Source organism: Spea bombifrons, chromosome 7, assembly GCF_027358695.1.
Source record: "Spea bombifrons isolate aSpeBom1 chromosome 7, aSpeBom1.2.pri, whole genome shotgun sequence".
NCBI classification, from domain to species: domain Eukaryota; kingdom Metazoa; phylum Chordata; class Amphibia; order Anura; family Pelobatidae; genus Spea; species Spea bombifrons.
The window spans coordinates 32,755,440-32,774,767 of NC_071093.1; the positions used below are offsets into that span (position 1 = coordinate 32,755,440).

The window sequence follows — 19,328 nt, forward strand, 5'->3', positions numbered from 1 at the left end:
TTAAAAAAATTCACTAACTATTCCCTTGAGTTGGGCATCTAGTGTTGGTTGAGTTAACTCTTATTTTTAGAGATATTTAGGCTGTATCCTAACAAATCTAACAATTGTGGCACATAAACGTTTCCTAGAAAACAAGGAAAAACACAATTGGGAGATGTTATTATAAGCTTTCTTCTTATTCAAAGTTTAGTTGTTTTTATTTTATTTAAAAGCTAGAAGTACACCCATAAGAACCTCAGGTTTATAATGTTTATTGCTCAACCAAAACATCCTTGGGGGACCCAAGCTGTCAAAATGTACTTTTTGGAAAGATTTAAAGCTCACATGTTTTTCAGGATGCCAGGAGCAGAGGCACCAAGTTAGGTATCAGCAAATTAAAGGAAAACAATAGACGTGCAAATCCAGTAAGTTGTGTGTGTGTGCGTCAACAATAGAATTCAACACCCTGATGAAAAACAGACCTTAGCTCCATGTAAACAAGAAAAATGTACTTTATTGAAAGATGGTGATACAATAAACAGATTGCCATCCACCTGGATACGGCCCTTCACTCCCTAAATACTCTGAGGGGTCTGGCGGCATCTGGAACAAAGAAAATGTATGTGAGTAACAAAGCATCTAGTAACAGAGATCAGTAGTTGACAGAAATTTAGGTCAACAAACATGGAGTCTTATCAACTTTGAATCACTTGAGTTGCTATTATTACTTAAAATTAAATAACACAACTAAAATTAACTTAGTATATAACGTAATCTATAATATAATTCATACAAACTCTTGTGTTCTTACATTGTATGAGAACTAGGTCCAAAAATTGAAGAATTCTCAGCTCTTCCACCTGCTCAAACACGTCTGCAGCCTTTAAAACAAAAATTTATGAGAATGACTGATTAATCTCTGATTTAAGAAAAATCTCATAAATGCTATTGAACAGGGTAGATCTTTGTTTCTCACCAATACTTAGTGAAAGATCAATGAGATACAACTACTGATGCAAGTACAGTGATAACACATACCCTGGGGATTTCTACTCTAGCTCGGCATACAGGACATGATGGATTTTCCTGTAGCCATCTCTCTATACACCCAGCATGATATCTATGGCTGCAGGGGAGCAAGGTGGTGTGTTCTGCAGGCTCAATGTCACCAAGGCAAATAGTGCAGGTGTCCTCAACATTATCATTTGTCCTTCTGTTCCCTGGTGGAGTAGTGGAACGAAGTGGACTTCTGCTCCTCTCCACCCTGCTGTCTCCTCTTCCTCTCGCTTGAGATCTAGAGGGTCTCTCCTCACTACCACCTGAAGCTGCTGCAGCCTGGCCCCTAGGAGCCACTTCCCTTCTCCTTCTTCTCCTTTGAGGCATTGTCAGTTGACAAATAACCAATATATGAAGCAAGCAAAATACACAACTACCACTGCGAGTTTTGTGCAGATAATGCCACAAGAACTAGAATGTGACAGTGTTTTGTGCTTAAACAGTGATGTCACAAACATGGCAGAAAGTGACAAAATAAAGCAGCTACTAACACAGGATGTCCAAATAAGGAAAGTAGAAAGCATTTAGTGAAATATTGGTGGGTTTTATTAAGATTATTTATTAAGATTAATATTCGTTGCCATTATCTTTCCATCATTTAATGACAACTATAAATTGATTTGTTTTTAAAGTTAATGGGAGTCCATTTGAAACTGATACCTTTTATTGTGTCATCATGGAAACATTTAAAAAATAACATCAGGAAAACAGACAGCCTAGATGTCTGCTGTCAAATTCTATGTATGTTTCTATGTTTCAATGTACTCAGAGGGTTTGGGTGTCTGTAATCTTTCCAACAGTGGTTGAATGCAAAATACTTTATCTACTCCTAGGCATTGTAAGGGTTAATGTGCTTTACAGTAACAGGACTTCCCATGTTCACAAAAAAAAGGGTTGCAGCTGTGGTTCCAGATACACAAGGAAAGTCATTAAGGTTGATTATTCCTACCATTCACTATCCTATTCCCTATACTGGTTTTTCTCACCTTTTTTACACACTTCCCATGTTCACACCAGCTTCCCTTGGGTAATCTTCCATCTCCTATAAGCGGTTAGTCACACCCACTCCCTGTCCAGGTCCCGCCCACTCCTACCTAATCTCTGCCCTCTTGCCGCCTCTTCAGGAATAACTAAAAACCCACTCCCACTATTGGTCACACACCGTGGAAAGGGAGAGCTCCAGGTAGCCAACCCTGTGACCTTGTTCTGTCAGTTGAGAGTGGATGAATAACACTGTTCTTCTGTCTCGGTTGAACAGTTTGTAACAGTTTCTGCCTGGGAGAGACCTTATTCATGCAGTATAAATACATTTTAAAATGATGATCATTAGCAACTGTTTTATATAATTATTGCATTGTACACCAAACTATATGTCTACAAAATCCCTTTGCACTGTATTGTATGTTGAAAACTAGAAACATTCTATAAAGCTGTTTCAGATAAAAATGCACATTTTTCAATACCTTGTTTTTCCCCAAGAATAAAGCTCCAGACATAGAACTCATTCCCCACTGCATCCTTGAAGCATTGCTGAATTAATAGAGGAGCATATGTAGAAATTGCTTCAAGGCCCCAGTATTCTGAGGGGCCCATACCTTTAACAACACATTTACCATTTCCACTGACGTAGGACTGCGCCCCCTCTCCCAGCCGTCCCTGTCTGCCCCCAGCATCTGCACCGCAGTAAAAGGCGAACAGTGCCAAGACATTTAGGGGGACACCTCTTGGATGATCCTCACCTTGGTTTGGCAGCAGGGGGACTGATGCCCTAGGTGTCTGCCTACAATGTCAATAAAAGACTAAAGAAATCAAGCATCAGTCCACAAAAGGTTACTAGTGTTTTTATTTTTTATAAATAGTTTGTTTATTGCTTATTTTCACATTCAAATATAGAATTCTATTTTGGCAAGTTAGAAATAACAGTTTATATATTTGTTGTATGTTACAAACCATTGTCCCCATAAAAAGGTGGTATTTCAGACTATACATTGTTATAGTTAATTAAGAAAAGCCTATCTGTATTGTGTAATCACCCTAAAAGCTATTTCTAGTATAAATGATTACTCAAATTATTATCATTATATAAATATTTGTTGTGTGAATGTTAATGCATACACGCCGTACATGTTACCATGTCCATTGGTAACAACTATTACCATTTAGCAGTGTACAGGAGAGAGGAGATCTATGCTCCTCTGGTGCTTGGCTCTGTGACTTGTGGCTGCACAGTGTGATTGTATATAAAAATGTATTCTGGGTGCCTACACATTTTGGTCAGTAGAGGGGCTCCCTCATATGGGTTCAAGAAGCACAGGGCTTTAGAGGCAATACAACAACATGTTAAGTAATGCTGCGGATGGTTTTGAGTCTTGAGAAAGAGGCAGCAGTGAGAGCTGCCCTGAAGATGGGAGAGGGGAAGAGAGTTAGTGTATGCTATTAGAGTATGTCTTACTATATAGCATTAGTGTGTGTTTATTCTATGGTGTTATCCTATGTGAAAACATATGATCTTACTATATGATGTTAGAATGTGTGTGGGTCAGCAGATGGTGAGTGAGTGTATGTAAGTGTATGGTGTTAGCATTTGTAGATCTTCTCTGTCCCTTCTAAAGCTTTGATTCCTCTTCCTTTCTTGTCTTCTTCTCTATGCTGATGTTTTACTATTAACTGCAAAACAGGATATTATGAGACTGCCCCTAGTCTCCCTTGTTGGACTATTGGACTTTTTGGCCTTGCAGTAGTGTGGATCCTATTTGGTTGCTCTGTGTATTTCCTGGCTTTGACACCTGGCCTTGGATTGTGACTAAGCCCCCGTTTTTCTCCTTTGCACTTTGTCTGTGATTATCCTGATTTGACCTTTGGCTTGGACTGTAATTACTCTCTTGGATCATCTTTTGGTATCACGTACTTCCCCTTCGTGTATGACTTTAGCTTTCCAGATCTTGTTTGCCAGTTTCCCAGTTCATCTGCCAGACTGCTGCCCACTTCTATCATTATATAGCAAGTCAAATACAGAAAAACTCCCTCTTCTTCCCAGTACTTACCTCTATTGACCAGACCCTCCGGAGAGCTTTAGGACAATTGTGCAGTATCTTGTCCAAGTGTAGAAAGATGGAAATAAATTGCACTTACAACATGTAGAGCACATTCAAATATGTGCTATAAGGCCATGCATCCCCAATCAAGGTTGGTCCTAGTTGAAGTAATGGTCTTCAGATATTTATAGGTGCTTAAAGTGCTCCGGCCCTTATCTCCCACAGACAACAAACCAACCGTTAACTTTCACTGAATAAACAACACATCCAATAATGTTTTTATTGTTCTAGGTGTTGAAATAAAAGATGACAGAACAACATATCTAAGAAACAAAAAAGGAGCAAAGATGCAGTAACTTTGTTGTCATGTATTCCAGTTTCTTATAAATGTCTCACTTAGCCTTGGCCCTGAACACTATAGGTGTATCCTGTGCACCCCAGTGACATGGAATAACAAGTACTGAACCACAGCTTCTTTAACATCTTCTGTAGCTGCCCCTTCCCCACTCCGTTAGCTCCCATGTTTAGAGTATTATTACTCTAGACAGGGCTGAATTTACACCACTGACACCCTCTTTTATATTATTCTCTTAACTAGAAAGCAGTAGACCGGATGACCTAAGGAAGTATGTTTGACATATTGCTGTGGCTCTTTATTTGGATGTACTGGTTAGGGTGACCGCATCAGCCATATTTGTCAGGACTCGTATAATTTTTTTTCATATTGCTAATCAGCCCAAAGAAAAAGTGCTGCCCTGCAGTATGGAGGATATATCGCTCGCTAATTAACTGTCTCCCTTCCAGCAAGACATTGCAGATGTGGTCACCCTAAATACTGGTATATGGCATTATAATCAACAGAGATATTTTAATAACTTTTTTTGAACTACAGGAAAGAAACATAACAAATGCCCTGAAGGAGTTAATGAAAAGATTTTAAGATTTGCTTCAAGATTCCGTCCTGCGGTGCTTTGCTGAAGGCAAAGTAATAAACATTACCATAGAGAGCTGTGTCACCATCCAGCTGCTGCATAAATAAAAATTTTAAATATATACTCACTTTTTTTTCTTTTTATAACTGATTCAGTAATTTGAGATGAAGCTAGCTTTAGCTTATTTACTCAATTTATTCTTATAACATGATAAAAAGGTTATGTACCGTGTTAGCCGTTGAGAAAGCAGGAGAAAAGTATAGTTAAAATGATACCATTTATTGGCTAACTGAGAGTTTGATTGTGAGCTTTCGAGACCAAGTTGTTAGGTCCCTTCCTCAGGCATTAATGAAGCTAACACAGACTTGGTCTCGAAAGCTCGCAATCAAACTCTCAGTTAGCCAATAAATGGTATCATTTTAACTATATTTTTCTTATACCATGGCACCATATCAAAATCCAGAAGGGGTGTGCCTGGACTTTTAGTCATCTTTGATTCCCTCCCCAGTATTTTATGTAATCTAATGCAATAAGACCTAGCTGAATCTAGACCTTGGATGTGGCTTATACCCCCTTTAAAATAATCCGTGTCTCATTACAACCTCAATATTTGTGGTGCCAAAACTGTGACTTTGTTTCGGGTGTGATGCAAGAGATATGGGCAGACTAGAGGCATGGTCACCTGTCCACCATTCCTGAAGAGCCACCTTGCAGCGCTCAGGGTGTAGTGAGGAGACCACATGGGAACTGCAGTGGCGCACAGACATAAAATTGGAACTCTTCTGTGAAAACCATAACTCTTGGGAGGTATGCATTAATATTATGTATTTTTCAAGCACATACACATAATTATTCTGTTCCTCACGTTTAACATAATTGCGGTACATACCTCTCAACATTTCTAATAGCCAAGGTAGGGTGCTTTTGCCTTAAGGTATGGTTAGAGGTGTGAGTAGTCTGCAGGGCCATTTATGTAGATGAGCAAGGTATTAAAGCATAATGTAGTTTATTTTAAAAATCAATTTCCTGCTGTTTCCATACACATTATTGGGATTTTAGGTCATTATACAGTCATAACCAGCAAATATTCTGAGCTCCTATTAAAGATACATCGGAGCAAAGAGCGACATAGGGATATCTCTCACCATGCAGCACTATTTAAACAAACAAAGCCACTGTGTGTAATGTTATTATATCATGCATGCTCATAAGACACCCTCCCAGGTTTCTGCCAGATGAGCCTGCACATTTTAAACAGAGTAACAGGAAGCCTTGAAGCTATGATCTCAGGGGGCATATCGCTAGGGACCTAAACAACTCATACATACAGATTCGATTCTTACAAATTTTAAGTTAAATACATTTTAAAAGGTCACATTTGGGAGATGCTCATCTCAGATTTTTTAATTTGATATTTTGGTATCTGGTCACCTTGTTTGGGACATCATTGAAGTCGGCCAATTCAATTTACCCCATCGATCCATATATTTTTTTAAACTAGACACCCAATGGTATTTCAAATGCTGGTATTTGAACTCTTTCCATGTACTAATTCTGCCACCAGCCATTTTTTTAAAGTTTGCGGTAGTATTTTCTTTAGTTTTCTTCACACACATTGTGCTTTAGGTGTGATAAGGGGAAGAGAATTTACAGCCAAACAACACCACAATGTGTTCAGCAACATGTTCTATGTACAGTAATATCGCCCATGCATAGGTGTTGGGTTGTTTGGGGGATAAAAGACCACATTTAGGAGGTTGCTCATCAGAATTTTGGCATCCTGTCCCCGTGTCCTATTTGGGACATCTTTGAAGCAGGCTATTTAATTTTAGCCCATCAAACCATATATTTTTGAAAACTAGACATCCCAGGGTACATTTACAGCTCCTGGTATTTACCACTGCCAAAACACACCCCAATATGTGTTCATGCATAGGTTTGTTGGGCTGGTTGGCTAAGAAGCCACATTTGGGAGGTGGGCAATTTTTAACATCTGGTCAGTCTGCGCCTATGTCCTTTTTGGGACATTTTTGAACAAGGCCAAATCAATTTACCACATCAAACCATACTTTTTAAAATACCCCAGGGTATTTCAAATGCTGGTATTTTAACTCTTTCCATGGCAGGACTTTTATACAGCATCAGCTTTAGGACTTTTTTGGACTTTTTCTGTTGTATCGTCAGTACGTTCTCATACTCTCATGGGTCCATTATTATTGAGACCAGGCTAAACAGGACTATGGCAGCCTAGCTGAGAGTATGCCAGTCCTGCTGAGTTTAGCTGATATCTCTTGGACCTTGTTTCTCTTCTTCAAATGAACTTTCCCTACCAATGTATGTTGAACAACTCAAACATCTGGGGATCTACCTCAGCCTGAACCTTAACCAGCTGTACCTACTAAATGTTAAGCTTTTGCGAGGTAACCTTAAACGTTATCTATGTAACTTAGTGTGGACAGATGAACATTCTTAAAATTAATTTTCTCCCTAATATACTCTGATATGTATCCACTGTGTTTTTATGCTAGGGTTCACTCACTGTTTATTTTTTAATATGTAGGAATTGAATGCCTGGACTGAGTATCTAAGTCCTCTAAAGGGATAAGATTTGGGTCATGGGAGTGCCAAGTATTATCAGGCCTGCCATTTGGCTCGGACTGTTGAGTGTAATCAATTGATTACTCAGAAGATCTGGGTGGCATTGGAGGCGGGTTGGGCTTGGGCCTTCTATCTTCCCTGATGTGATGTGGCTCCCTGCGAGTCAAAGACCAAAAATATGGAGGCATCTCGCCTACTCTCCAGATTTGAGATAGATGCAGCAAAGCATATGGGTTTACAGCCTTTCTCTCAACCTGCATACCACTCTTATGCAATTCCTGTTTTCCTACCGCCTAATAGTGTATTAATAATGTCTTATGTTCTATCTAATTTTGGAGTCCTTTTTGCTTAACAATTTTGATGACTGCTGACCCTGTATCATTCACTTGATTTTGGTAATGTTCATTTTTTATAAAGGATGCATCACATGTACTACATGCATATTGTGACAACAGTTTGGCATCTGTTCTAACACTACCAGGAGGGGTTGATGGATACAGCTTTTTAAACTTATATTTCTTCTATTATCTTGCTCACATTTTTGATTTGTAACCCTGACAAAGACCGCTGACTCCAAACATCAGTATCCCATTTTAATAAATATTTTTAGTGATTTTGGGTGTGAAATTCTTCAAAAATGGCACAATGTTACATGCCCCCCCTCATAAAAAGCTATAACAATGCTATCAGAGGTATTAAAGCAACACCGCTGCCATTGTATGCAGCACATGAAAGCCGAGAGAGATCCTTTTATATTTGCATTGCGTACCCCTTGCAAATTAATTTTCCATGACCTCGGGGCTATTTGTCATGCTGGTGGTGTGTTTGAGTGAACCGATCTTATTGAATATGATACACTCCAGGGCTGTTGGGAGGTCAAAGGACCCACTGGGGGGGGTGGGGGGGAAAATGAATGGTAACACCATGGAAGAGGCAGGGATCTGCAGCTTCTCCATAAAATATTTTATTTTTACATTAAAATTAATGTATATTAACGTATTTACAACGTACATTAATATGTATCCTTCTTGGGTGAGGCTGCCTCGGACATTAAACTGTCACTTTAATTTGATGAGCTAATTTTCAAGTCATCATTAAGTTACTTGGAAATAAACTATAACACTACATTCCAGTCAGGCATTACAAGTGACATTTATTTCAGGTTGTCGTGCACTTTAGAAGAAGAGCAGGGCCACACACGCACATATTAACCCCTAGCGAGTAGCAGCGCTTTAAAGAGGGAAAAGGTTGGGACTTGGGAGGTACTGCGCTCGGCCTTTAACGGCGGGTTAGTATTTTCCCGCCTTCGGTTCGTATCCACCAATAGCAACAAACCACCAGCGGCTCTCTTGGTAGAGGTTGGTGGAGCGCGCTTGGATCACATGACCTCGCTTAGAGTAGCTGCGTAACTTCAATAATTTCTAGGGATCGGTGCGCCCCGGAGGTATTGTGCGGCCTTCTGTACGTTCGTAACTATGGCCCAAAAATATGTGGTTGACGTTGGTAATTTTCGGTCTGCAGCCGCATGAGCACTCTGAGGGTAATTGGCGGCATGAACGTTTGGGACATTTAGAGCAGAATTTGTACAGCGTTGTTTTTTTTAAATTTCTCTAGTCAAAGGCAGAAGCAGCCATTAACGGTTTACGTGCTTTCCAGACTGGGAAATTCTATTAAAATTTAACATTAATGGCGGTCGCTTCTCCCAGTTATGTTAGAAATGTTTAAAAAAAAAAAAACGTATAAAAGTGATTTACAGGACCTAAAATGTAGTGGATGTTCCCACATTTAAGAGGTCAAATATAGGCATGAACAATGAGTAAGGAAAACGAATTAGGATCTCTGTGTCAGCAGTGAAAGGTCTCATTATGAGTAATGCTCATCAGCTATTAGTGTGTGTTTGATTTGGAAAATAAAACTATCAGTCCTAAAAAACTAAAGTTCTGTGATGCTTCTGCCTTTACCATTTGTTTGCACCGCGTCTGTCTGTGCGCACGTTCATAAATACCCATCACTAATGATTTATGCTGAGACAGGGGCCAGGTAAATTGACAAACGTAATTGCAGTATAACTGCAGATCCTCCTGAGAAAGCGTGTTGTTTGTACTACATAACAAGTTTTTGGTGTGTTTCACTGGAGACACGAGTGTATTCACTTTGACCAGATACTTGTGGCTCTTGCTGATGCTGACAATTAGATTATTGCTGGCTCAATCCTTGTTTAAAATCCAAAAGCAGGGTGCTCAGGCGGCGAGGATCCCAGCACATGCCGGTAAAATTATCCGGTGGCACGCCAACGTTTCTTTGGAGCGCCATCGGATAGTATGTTGGCTCTTTGCTGATTGTGTTTCTTTCCTATCTTAACAATAATTTGATCTTTATGTGCGTTCATGTTTGCGTGATTTCAGTTAAAAAAAGATCACACTTTTCTTTGCAGCCTGCATACATATTTGTGTTCTGCGGCATGCATTCAATGTTATATCACATGGACATAAGTGATCAAGGGGCCTATGGATTTGTAGTGCTGAGTGATGGCCCCACATCAAGTAATCTTGATTAGAAAACCCCCCTCGTACATTCACACGCGCATGCATGGCTTTTAATTCCTGCTTTTGTCTTAACATTTTGTGCTATACTAACCTCAGTAAATGTTTGGAGCTATGTTACTTTTGTAGATGTTAAGAGCAGTACAGTATTTGATTTATAATATTACAGTAATATTTTGTGGGAAAATGCTGGTAGCCTTTTACCCCTATTGACGGCAGCATTTTTGAGTGTATGGAGTTTAAATAGATTGGATGGTATGGTGCAATTCTGTGACAGCGGGAAATCGAGGAGAATGTCAGGCTTTGTTTGTGAATGAATGAGAGACACCTCGGAACATGCTGTAATTTGATTGGAACAGGTGGCGATTATGTTTATGTTGTTAAAATATTGGATAAATATGATAGTTGGTATTTCTTGTTGTATGTGTTTGGATTTTTTTATGTATAGTCTGCTAGCTTTTGCCACCTATATTGGAATGCATGACCCACCGTTCCCTAGATTAATGGGTACACAAAACGCTGATGTCTCACTGGCACTGGTAGTATATTTTCAGGGGTAAAGGCCGTATGGTTGTTGCTTGGTAATAGTGAGCGATAGATATTACATAGTTATTAGATATGCATTAACCTGCTTCAGAGAATGTGTAATTCAGGTTATAGTACTGATATGTTCTTAGTGGCTGCTTTTTGGGCAAACATGTATGGCAGGGATTGGGATTAACCCTAGCCATTAAATTAGCCGAATTGTGTGTGTTACATTTTAGTATGTTTCTCATTGACTTGACATCTTTATTTTTAGGGACCAGCCCAGCGTTGTATTGTGGCATTTGCACCTGTGTTTGATGTTTCTGGTCTTGTGCCGTTTTAGCTTTGACAGGTATCATGGTTGTTGCTGTGTGTGTAACTACTTCATTTGTTTGCATTTCAGGAGCCTGTGTGTTGTGTGGGTTTGTTTTTTGGCTGTCTGGCATCCTTAATCATGACGCACCCTGCCTTTTCTAATGGAGGTGACAGGTGGCTTCCAGGTTACTGTGTGCGTTCTGAATCCTCAAAGAGAATTGTTATGATTTTTAATGATGAGCTTGCTCCCACTTGCCTGCAAATGCTGTGTCAGGACCTAGGCAGTCAGTATTGCACGGGACAAGTGCTAAGTTATCAACAAAGTTATGCACCTGTAGTTTCTGGTCCTGCTGCGTTGAGATATTCTGTGGATTTCCCATTTATTCCTCCCCAAAATACAGGCTTAGTGTGTACCACACTGCAGGAAGACTCAATGTATAACTGCTCAGGTGAGTGCATTCTCTTTCTGCAATGACATATCCTTGCTCCTAAGATGTCTAGATGTAAATACGTTCCCTTAATGGTTTATATTGTGAGTTTCTCTGTATGGGAATTGTGAAACAACAAATGGCAAACCTAGCACATTTAGTGGGTTATACTTGACCACCTTATTGCGCTTACGATTATTTTTTTACCTAATATGATGGTTGTCTGCTGGGCATTCATATCTAATAGATAAATCTCATAGGTCAGGCATGTCCAAAGTCCAGCCCGAGGGCCAAATGCGGCCCACGTTCCGGACTGATAAGGCCCCACAGATAAGTTGCCCAAATATAGATCTGTTTTTTGATATTAATGGCAGAGTGATTTAACACCTGTTTAGATTTGTCATCCAAGTCACAAAATGAAAAGTATGCCGTTTTCAATAAACTTTGCATAAAATAGTTAATTTGCATTTAATTTTAATGGTTCAAAGAATGTCAGGCAAAATGATCGGTCCTCGCACATGTTCACTTCATCAAATCTTGTACTCTTCGAAAAAAGTTTGGACATGCCTGTCATAGGTGAACAAAGCACTTTATCTATGAAGAGTATTTATGCTTGGCCAGAGCAGTGCCACAGCCGTACTATCTTATTGTTAATATTAAAATGCTGCTTGTTGCGTTATTTATTTGTTTGCTGTAGGCCTCTCTATTTTTAGGGGGTTGTTTTTCAAGGACGAGCAGCTTTATTTCCTGTTTTCTACCTGGGAGATCCTATTTATCCCTTCTTCTGGTTGGTATTTTACACTATTGGTGGGCGGTTCACTGGTGTTTTTATAGTTATTAATGTCTGTAGAATTATTGTAGCACTGTATGTGTCTTTCCAGCCATTGTATGTCCTTTAATGTATATAATAGCTGAGTGCCCCCCTTTAAATCTGTCAATCAATAACATAGCATGTTTCTGTTGATTCCATTGGAAGTGCTTACTACAACTGATTTACAGATTACGCAGCCAATCCGTGTCAAGACATTTCTGATAACAGAGGAAGAGTGCATCTGCTGCTACAAGAGTGTCTTTTGGGTCAGATGAACGTTAATTTTTTTTCTTTTTGGAAGAATGCATAGTAAAGTATTCAAGGAGTACTTTGATGTGCATTATTTTGTAGTAGCGGTGCCAGGGCCATTACTGTCCCTTCGAATAAATTTTCTTTTCCTTGCAATGCATTGCATGATTCAGAAGAATCCACCCCACTCCGGTTTGTACGTTTAGGGGAAATAAGTTCATATATCTTGCGATTGTAGTAAACCCTCTGCTGGCCAGCACTGCCCAATGCAAGAGTTCCAAGGCAAGAAAGTCCTCTCAATATTTTTTTACGCATCTGATGCAGTGGTTTAGCTTTAATTTCATCATGCTTTGACTTCCTCTGGGATGACACAAGAACTGGCGCTGTAAATCTCCAAAAGTTAATTAGTCATATAAGCCACTGATTTACTGGTCAGTGAGTGGAGCTTATTATAGTCATCAATATATGATGGTACTACACTGTACCCAGCTATAGGAATAAAAATCAAACCATAATTCAATCAAATCATCATTATGGTATGCTGCATGGAGTGTGTTATCAGTAAGACTCACAGGATTTTGCAACAATCATAAAACAAGGTTAGTTGTGGGCTCCTCTTTAAATTCTAACTGATTTGCTATTATAATCTGGGTTTAGTGCATTTTGTATCGCCTAACACTCTGGGCATGCAGTTCGGGTCGCTGGGCAGGTGTTTCTTTTTCCCGTTTAGCCCTGCAGGGCAAGCAGCAGGATTAGGATCCAGATCCGCTGCAGTGGACCCGGATCCTCCTCTCTGGTAGCCGGTGGACATCCCGGGGGCTTCTATAACATAGCACCGGCGTGACATAACCTTCTGGTGCTCCACCATAGAACCCCCAGCAGAAGTGCCGGCAGCAGTGGAGGTTGTCTGCACGTATCGCACATTGAATGTCCGTACGTACAGCCTCCGCTGCTGTCGGCACTATGACGGAGAACCCCTGGTGGAACTGGCGAGCAGAGGTTGTCTATGCACATCGCTCAGACGTCCTCCCACTGCCCCCGCTAGACACCGGGCAGTCTGGAGATGCTTTGGTAAGTCTGGGGGGGGGGGCAGAGTGGCACATCTAAAAGTAAGGTGCATTATTAATTAAGAGGGAGGAACCTTAAAATGGCTATTGGTTTTCCAAATTTCTGTTTGTATATAACCTATGCTGCATAATAGATCCCAAAAATGTTAAATTACATGTATTTCTGTTTACTGTTCCACTATTCCACTAATGTGTATTTTTTTTCTTTAAAAAGAACATTTTCTTTAAAATGGCCCTAAACTTTAAGGGTGTGGCCTATAATCGAGCCAATACGGAATATGCTCTTTCTAAAGAGCCCCTAGTGCTCATGATATCTAGGGAGTTAAAATAAATTTGTGATTTTACAAGATATCGTTATATGCAGATGATATATTAACACTTATTAAACAAGAGTCTTCAATTCCTTCTCTCTTAGGGATAATTAGAGAATATGGTTTTTAGTCAAATTATCAATTAAATATTGATAATTGAGTGATTATTTAAAGAAGTCCCTGGTGTGCCGGTAACTATTTTTGGATATTATATATATATAATATAATGTAAAAATATATTAAAAAGATAATAAAAATTTTTAAAAACCTTACATCCCATTGCCCTAGCATAACATCTGCCCAGTATAACCATCCTCTAATTTTCGCTAGTTTTTACTAAATTTCTCATTCTAGATTTTCAATTAATCATCCAACTATGGTATCAAAAGAAAGCTCTATCTCTCCTTGAAAAAAACAATATATAGTTTACATGGGTACACTATTCACAGGAAAGGAGAATAATCGCTGAACTGACATAGTGCAAAAATGGCAAAACTGCTCCGGGACTTGAGGTACCAAAAACCCCTGGGATTGAAGGGGTTAAATATGAAAAATAGTTAACGTATGAATTAATATTTACTAATAACTTAAGTATTAAAACCTAGTTTCAGAAACACTGTGTTTGGGTTCTTGGAGCGCAGTAAAATAAGAAGGTAAATAGAGAAATGCCATTGTGATAAAAAGATGAAAGTGTAAATTTTAAGTTTTTTTATTCTGCTGTTTTTTTTTAACACCCAGTTTGTTCTTTACATTATTTTAAATAGAAAAATTTGCTTTTTTTGCTGGTTGCTTCATGTCTCTCATGCACGCAGTGGCAGGTGAGAAAGGGAGTAGTTCATGTGAGTGTGTTTGTGTAGTGTCAGTGTGTGTGTGTGTGTGTGTGTGTGTGTGTAAATGTATAGTGCTGGAGTCAGTGTGTGTGTATACTGCAGTGCCAGTGCCAGTGCCAGAGTCAGTATATATGTATAATACTTAGTCTGTGTGAGTGTATATTGTAGTGTCAGAGTTGGTGTGTATACTGAATGTATAGTGTTGGAGTCTGTGTTTGTGTATACTGTAGTATCGATGTGTATGTGTGCTATATTATGTATAGTGGTGGAGTCCGTGTGTGTAAATTTATAGTCCCAGAGTCAGTATGTCTATTGTATTTTAGCCAGATTCAGTGCATATGTGTCCATAGTGTTAGTATTTTTATATATTTATAGTGTGATGCTAGTGTGTATGGTGTTCGTTATCGTATGGCATTAGCATGTGTGTATGTCGGCATATAGTGATACAGTTTGTATTAGTGAATGTGTTGGCATGTGTGTACATGGGCGTAGAATGTTAATGTGTGTTAGTGTAAGGCAAAGCTCGACGAAGCCTGGACGCTAGGTTGGGTAATACGTGAAAATAAGAACATACCGTATTTGCTCGATTATAAGACGAGCCTGATTATAAGATGACCCCCCAAAATCCAAATATTAATTTAGGAAAAAAAAAAACAAAAAGCCTGAATATAAGATGACCCTTATCAGTAAATGTTAATTCATGTAAACTATTTTTTTAATAAAAGCTATGATTGAGAAAAATATTTTGTTTTTAATTCCTTTTATTTTCCATCCTGCCCCCCAGTTATGCACATCTGCCCCAAGGCTTCTTACTCTGCCCCATAAATGCCTTAAACCCCCTATATGCCACTGTGCCCCATGATATGCCTTTTAACCCTCTAAATGCCACTGTGCCCCATGATATGCCTTTTAACCCTCTTTATGCCACTGTGCCCCATGATATGCCTTTTGACCCCCTATGTGCCACTCTGCCTCCAGAAATGCCTTATACCCCCATATGCCACTCTTATATTATAAGACGACCCGATTATAAGACGAGCATTTGCTCAGAAAAAAAACTCATCTTATAATCGAGCAAATACAGCAATTAGGGAAGGAAAATAAAGCTCCTACCTTTTTTGGCTGGCTCCTAGTTACAAACAAATTTGTCGACCCTTGGTTTGGAGTCTTGGAAGCGTCTTGGGTATTTTTAAGTACTGTTCATAAATTGGCGCACCTGGATGCTGTTAGGTTGTTATGGATAAAGTGTCAGAAAATTATATAAGCATGTCAAAAATATTGTGCTATGTTAATACATGTAATGTTGTTTTTATTCTCAAGGATCGTCCAGGGATGTTACATGTTTAAAATGCAAACGGGAGAGAAGGGAACATCTTACGAGGTATTTGTGGATTTAGTCTCCTAACCACAAAACTCTAGATGTGTTTCCATTTGTGAGAAGGCTGGGATCAAACTGATCTTCTAAGGAACACCCTGAAATGTTTCTCTACTGAACAGATGTAAAGCCATTGTTAGTCTCTGGTTGTTTGGCATGACCTGACTTAGTGTGTGTGTGTGTGAACCAAGCAGCTTCAGACCAGAAGGGAACAGTGTATTTACGTTAAATATGAAATCTACCTTGCGATACTAATTTTGGACCCCACCTATTATATATAATGTTGTAAATTAAACCTGTTATATATTTAAAATTTTCCCATAGGGAGGTGCGTGATTTAGTTTCAAAGCATGGTTGTCTTGAAGTGGCTGGCAAAGAGCTTCTAGGATGGTATATGATGCTTTCTGAAGACGACAGAAAAATAATTAAAGGTAACATATTTATACTGTGAAATGAGCTTTGTTTTCCATCCAATTTTAAAAATTGATGTCACAGAAAACAAAGTTTTGTAGAGGTTTGTCAGGTTTCTGAACTAAAAGGCTACATCTAGGGCAGACATTAATTTTGGAATTTTGCCATCTGGTCATCTTGCACCTGCTTGGGACATCGTTTAAGCCTGGGCATGATGGGCAATTCCTGTTAGCGATCATATATATTTAATATAGCAATCACACTCCTATCATGCACAAGCAGCCAATAAATGCTGAAACCTGGCTAGCCTTCCCCTTGTGTATTGAAGATGTCAGCACAGATAAAATGCTGCCCTGCAGGATTGGGTCTGCACATCACTTACAGCCTCCCTGTGCCATGCCCCCACCCACACACACTTACACATCAATACTAACGTTCATTCATTTACTCATTCACAAACATTCAGTCACTCGTTCGGACAACAAAAACGGCGCCTGGATAATACACAAGTACGAGGAATGGTTTGTAGTGCCCTAATAGATGACACAATCTGCGAGCAAGCTGGCTGTGTTTGGATAACTTTACCAATGTTACTTAAAACTGTTTAAAGTGAAGAATGCATTTAAATCAAAAACTTTTATATTTTTTTCTTCATTATATTGTAGAATGTAACAAGCAAACGAAATTAAGTTGCCTTAAATATTGGTAAATCTTGTAAATTGTAGAGCCATATGGCTTAGCTATAAAGCTCTTAGTTTGGCATTGTGTCCCACTTGAGCATAACCATAGATGTGGCGTTATCAGTCTGTCATTAAATCTATCCAAACTAAAAGAATTTTGTTTTTAGAATCAGGGCACCTGACAGAGTTCCTACAGGACGATACTACTTTGCTGGTAGACAACAACTGGGTGATGCTAAAGGGTAAGTAAAAGCAGTTAAAACCACAATACTGTAGAATTTGACTCTAAATGGATATCTACTGACTTTACATCATAAAACATTACCTTCAGCTGGACTTCATGTTACATTGTGTGTAACGGCACACAGAAAGGATATTTAGTTTGCTAAATTGGCTCTTGGTACCTTTTTGCAGTAAACCTGTTTCTAGTGGAAATGATCTGCTGGAAAGAGGGGTAAAAAAAAAAAAAAAAAAACTTTCCACAGAATTCCCTCTGTAAAATAATGTGAACAGTAAACACCGCACACCAACAACGTCATGTCTGAAATTATAAAGCTTTTAAACAAATTCACCTTTCGTGCTACATCACAATGATCAGGCGGTAGTTAATGCAATGTTAAGTCAAACACAGGATATTTAAATCAAACATACATCCTTTAAAGGTTGCTTACCTAGCTAAACAAATCAGCACTTATCTAGTGGCTTTAGTGGGTAATATCATATGGAGGCTTTATAAGAACTTGCATGTCCTTCTCTCTTTGTTACTTCTTTAAGGTTTTTTTCTTACAAAAAAGCTGGTATGTTCTGTTGTGTGTGTATAACCCCACACAAACTGGCACAATAGATCTTCCATGTCCTTCTGGATCATTAATTTTTATGGTGTAAAATATCTTTTTTTGTGATTGGATACATAATGTTCCTAAACTAGTAATCGATGATTAGTGTTTTCTGAGTAATCATATCTGTAGGTGTCCCTAGGTAAAGCAGGGCTCGACAAATCCCAGGTCGCCATGGCGACAGAGAATTTTGTCCTGGCGCCTAGGTTTTGTCAGCCTCTTACATCCAGAAAAAATTGTGGATGTAAGAGGTTGAGTCACCAGACAACTATTACACAATATGAATGGCATAGCCCTGACAAAAAGAACATCTTAAAGTTTCTTCAGGGCAAACCAAGCTATAGCCAGGCTGGCCTGTCGTACCATAATGCCAGGAGAGGACAGCTTCTTTTAAGCATCCAAAGAATACAAATTAGTCCGCCCTCTCTATCAGGACTTGAGTTGATGAAAAAATAAGAGGTGCTTTATTATCAAATCGAAAAGTAACCTGATATGTGGATAATGTGTTACACCCTGCCTTTTTTTAATGCTATTTTAGATGGAAACATGGCAGACAGTGCTGCAGACGCACACCTTTTAAATAAGTAAGTGGTCAAATTAATCAAATTTGCCTTGTACACTGAACTCTCAAGTATGTTACATGAAAGCAGACATTTTCAGGTAAGCAAATGTACATCTAGGTGTGTTAACCCAGTCATACTTTATACACGATTACTTTATAAGATGACAAAACACCACTAGGTTTATGATAAACTTCTTATCACAAACACGTAATCACTCTTATTCTTTATATTAACCTTTTGCGGTCCAATAAATGTTCACTAAGTGTGCCAAGCAGGTCCGTAAGATTAGTAATTTATAAAAAAGAGAGAAATTTGTGCTATAACTAAACATAGACAAAAGTGTTCAAAATGCTTCCGAGTGGAAACGTTGGGTACATTTGATATCATTCAGTCTAGTATAAAGCTACTAAAGTTGTGTTTTTCTTTTGTCTTAACAAACCAGTGGTAATCATTTCCAAAGCACAAGTTATGTATCATGTACAGCACATATTGAGAGATATATTCACATTGTCGTTTCCCCTTCATGTACACAGTTTTTGTTGTACGAGTATGGGCATAGGGTACTTGTCATATTTTAATACCTGTGGGACGTTTTTATCCTTCGTTGGCATTTATATTGTAATATTCAGTAAATGGTCCATGAATGCTTTTTTTTTTTTTTATTTTTGTAGGTCGGGACGTGCAGTGTTCTTCTGTGAGAATTGTTCTGGTTACAGTTTTAAGGTATCCACGTGCACAAGGTGCCATACTGCCATCAACGAGCTTGAGGAGAGCACCCTGTCAT

At 38.9% G+C, this 19,328-nt stretch overlaps 1 long non-coding RNA gene across 1 annotated transcript; it reads left to right on the forward strand.

Annotated features, from left to right (window-relative positions):
* Positions 1-15,932: 15,932 nt before the first annotated feature.
* On the forward strand, positions 15,933-17,397 carry LOC128501769 (uncharacterized). The gene is made up of 3 exons (XR_008355058.1): positions 15,933-16,060; positions 16,379-16,485; positions 17,313-17,397. It is a non-coding gene; the product is annotated as an uncharacterized LOC128501769 (long non-coding RNA).
* Positions 17,398-19,328: the final 1,931 nt, after the last annotated feature.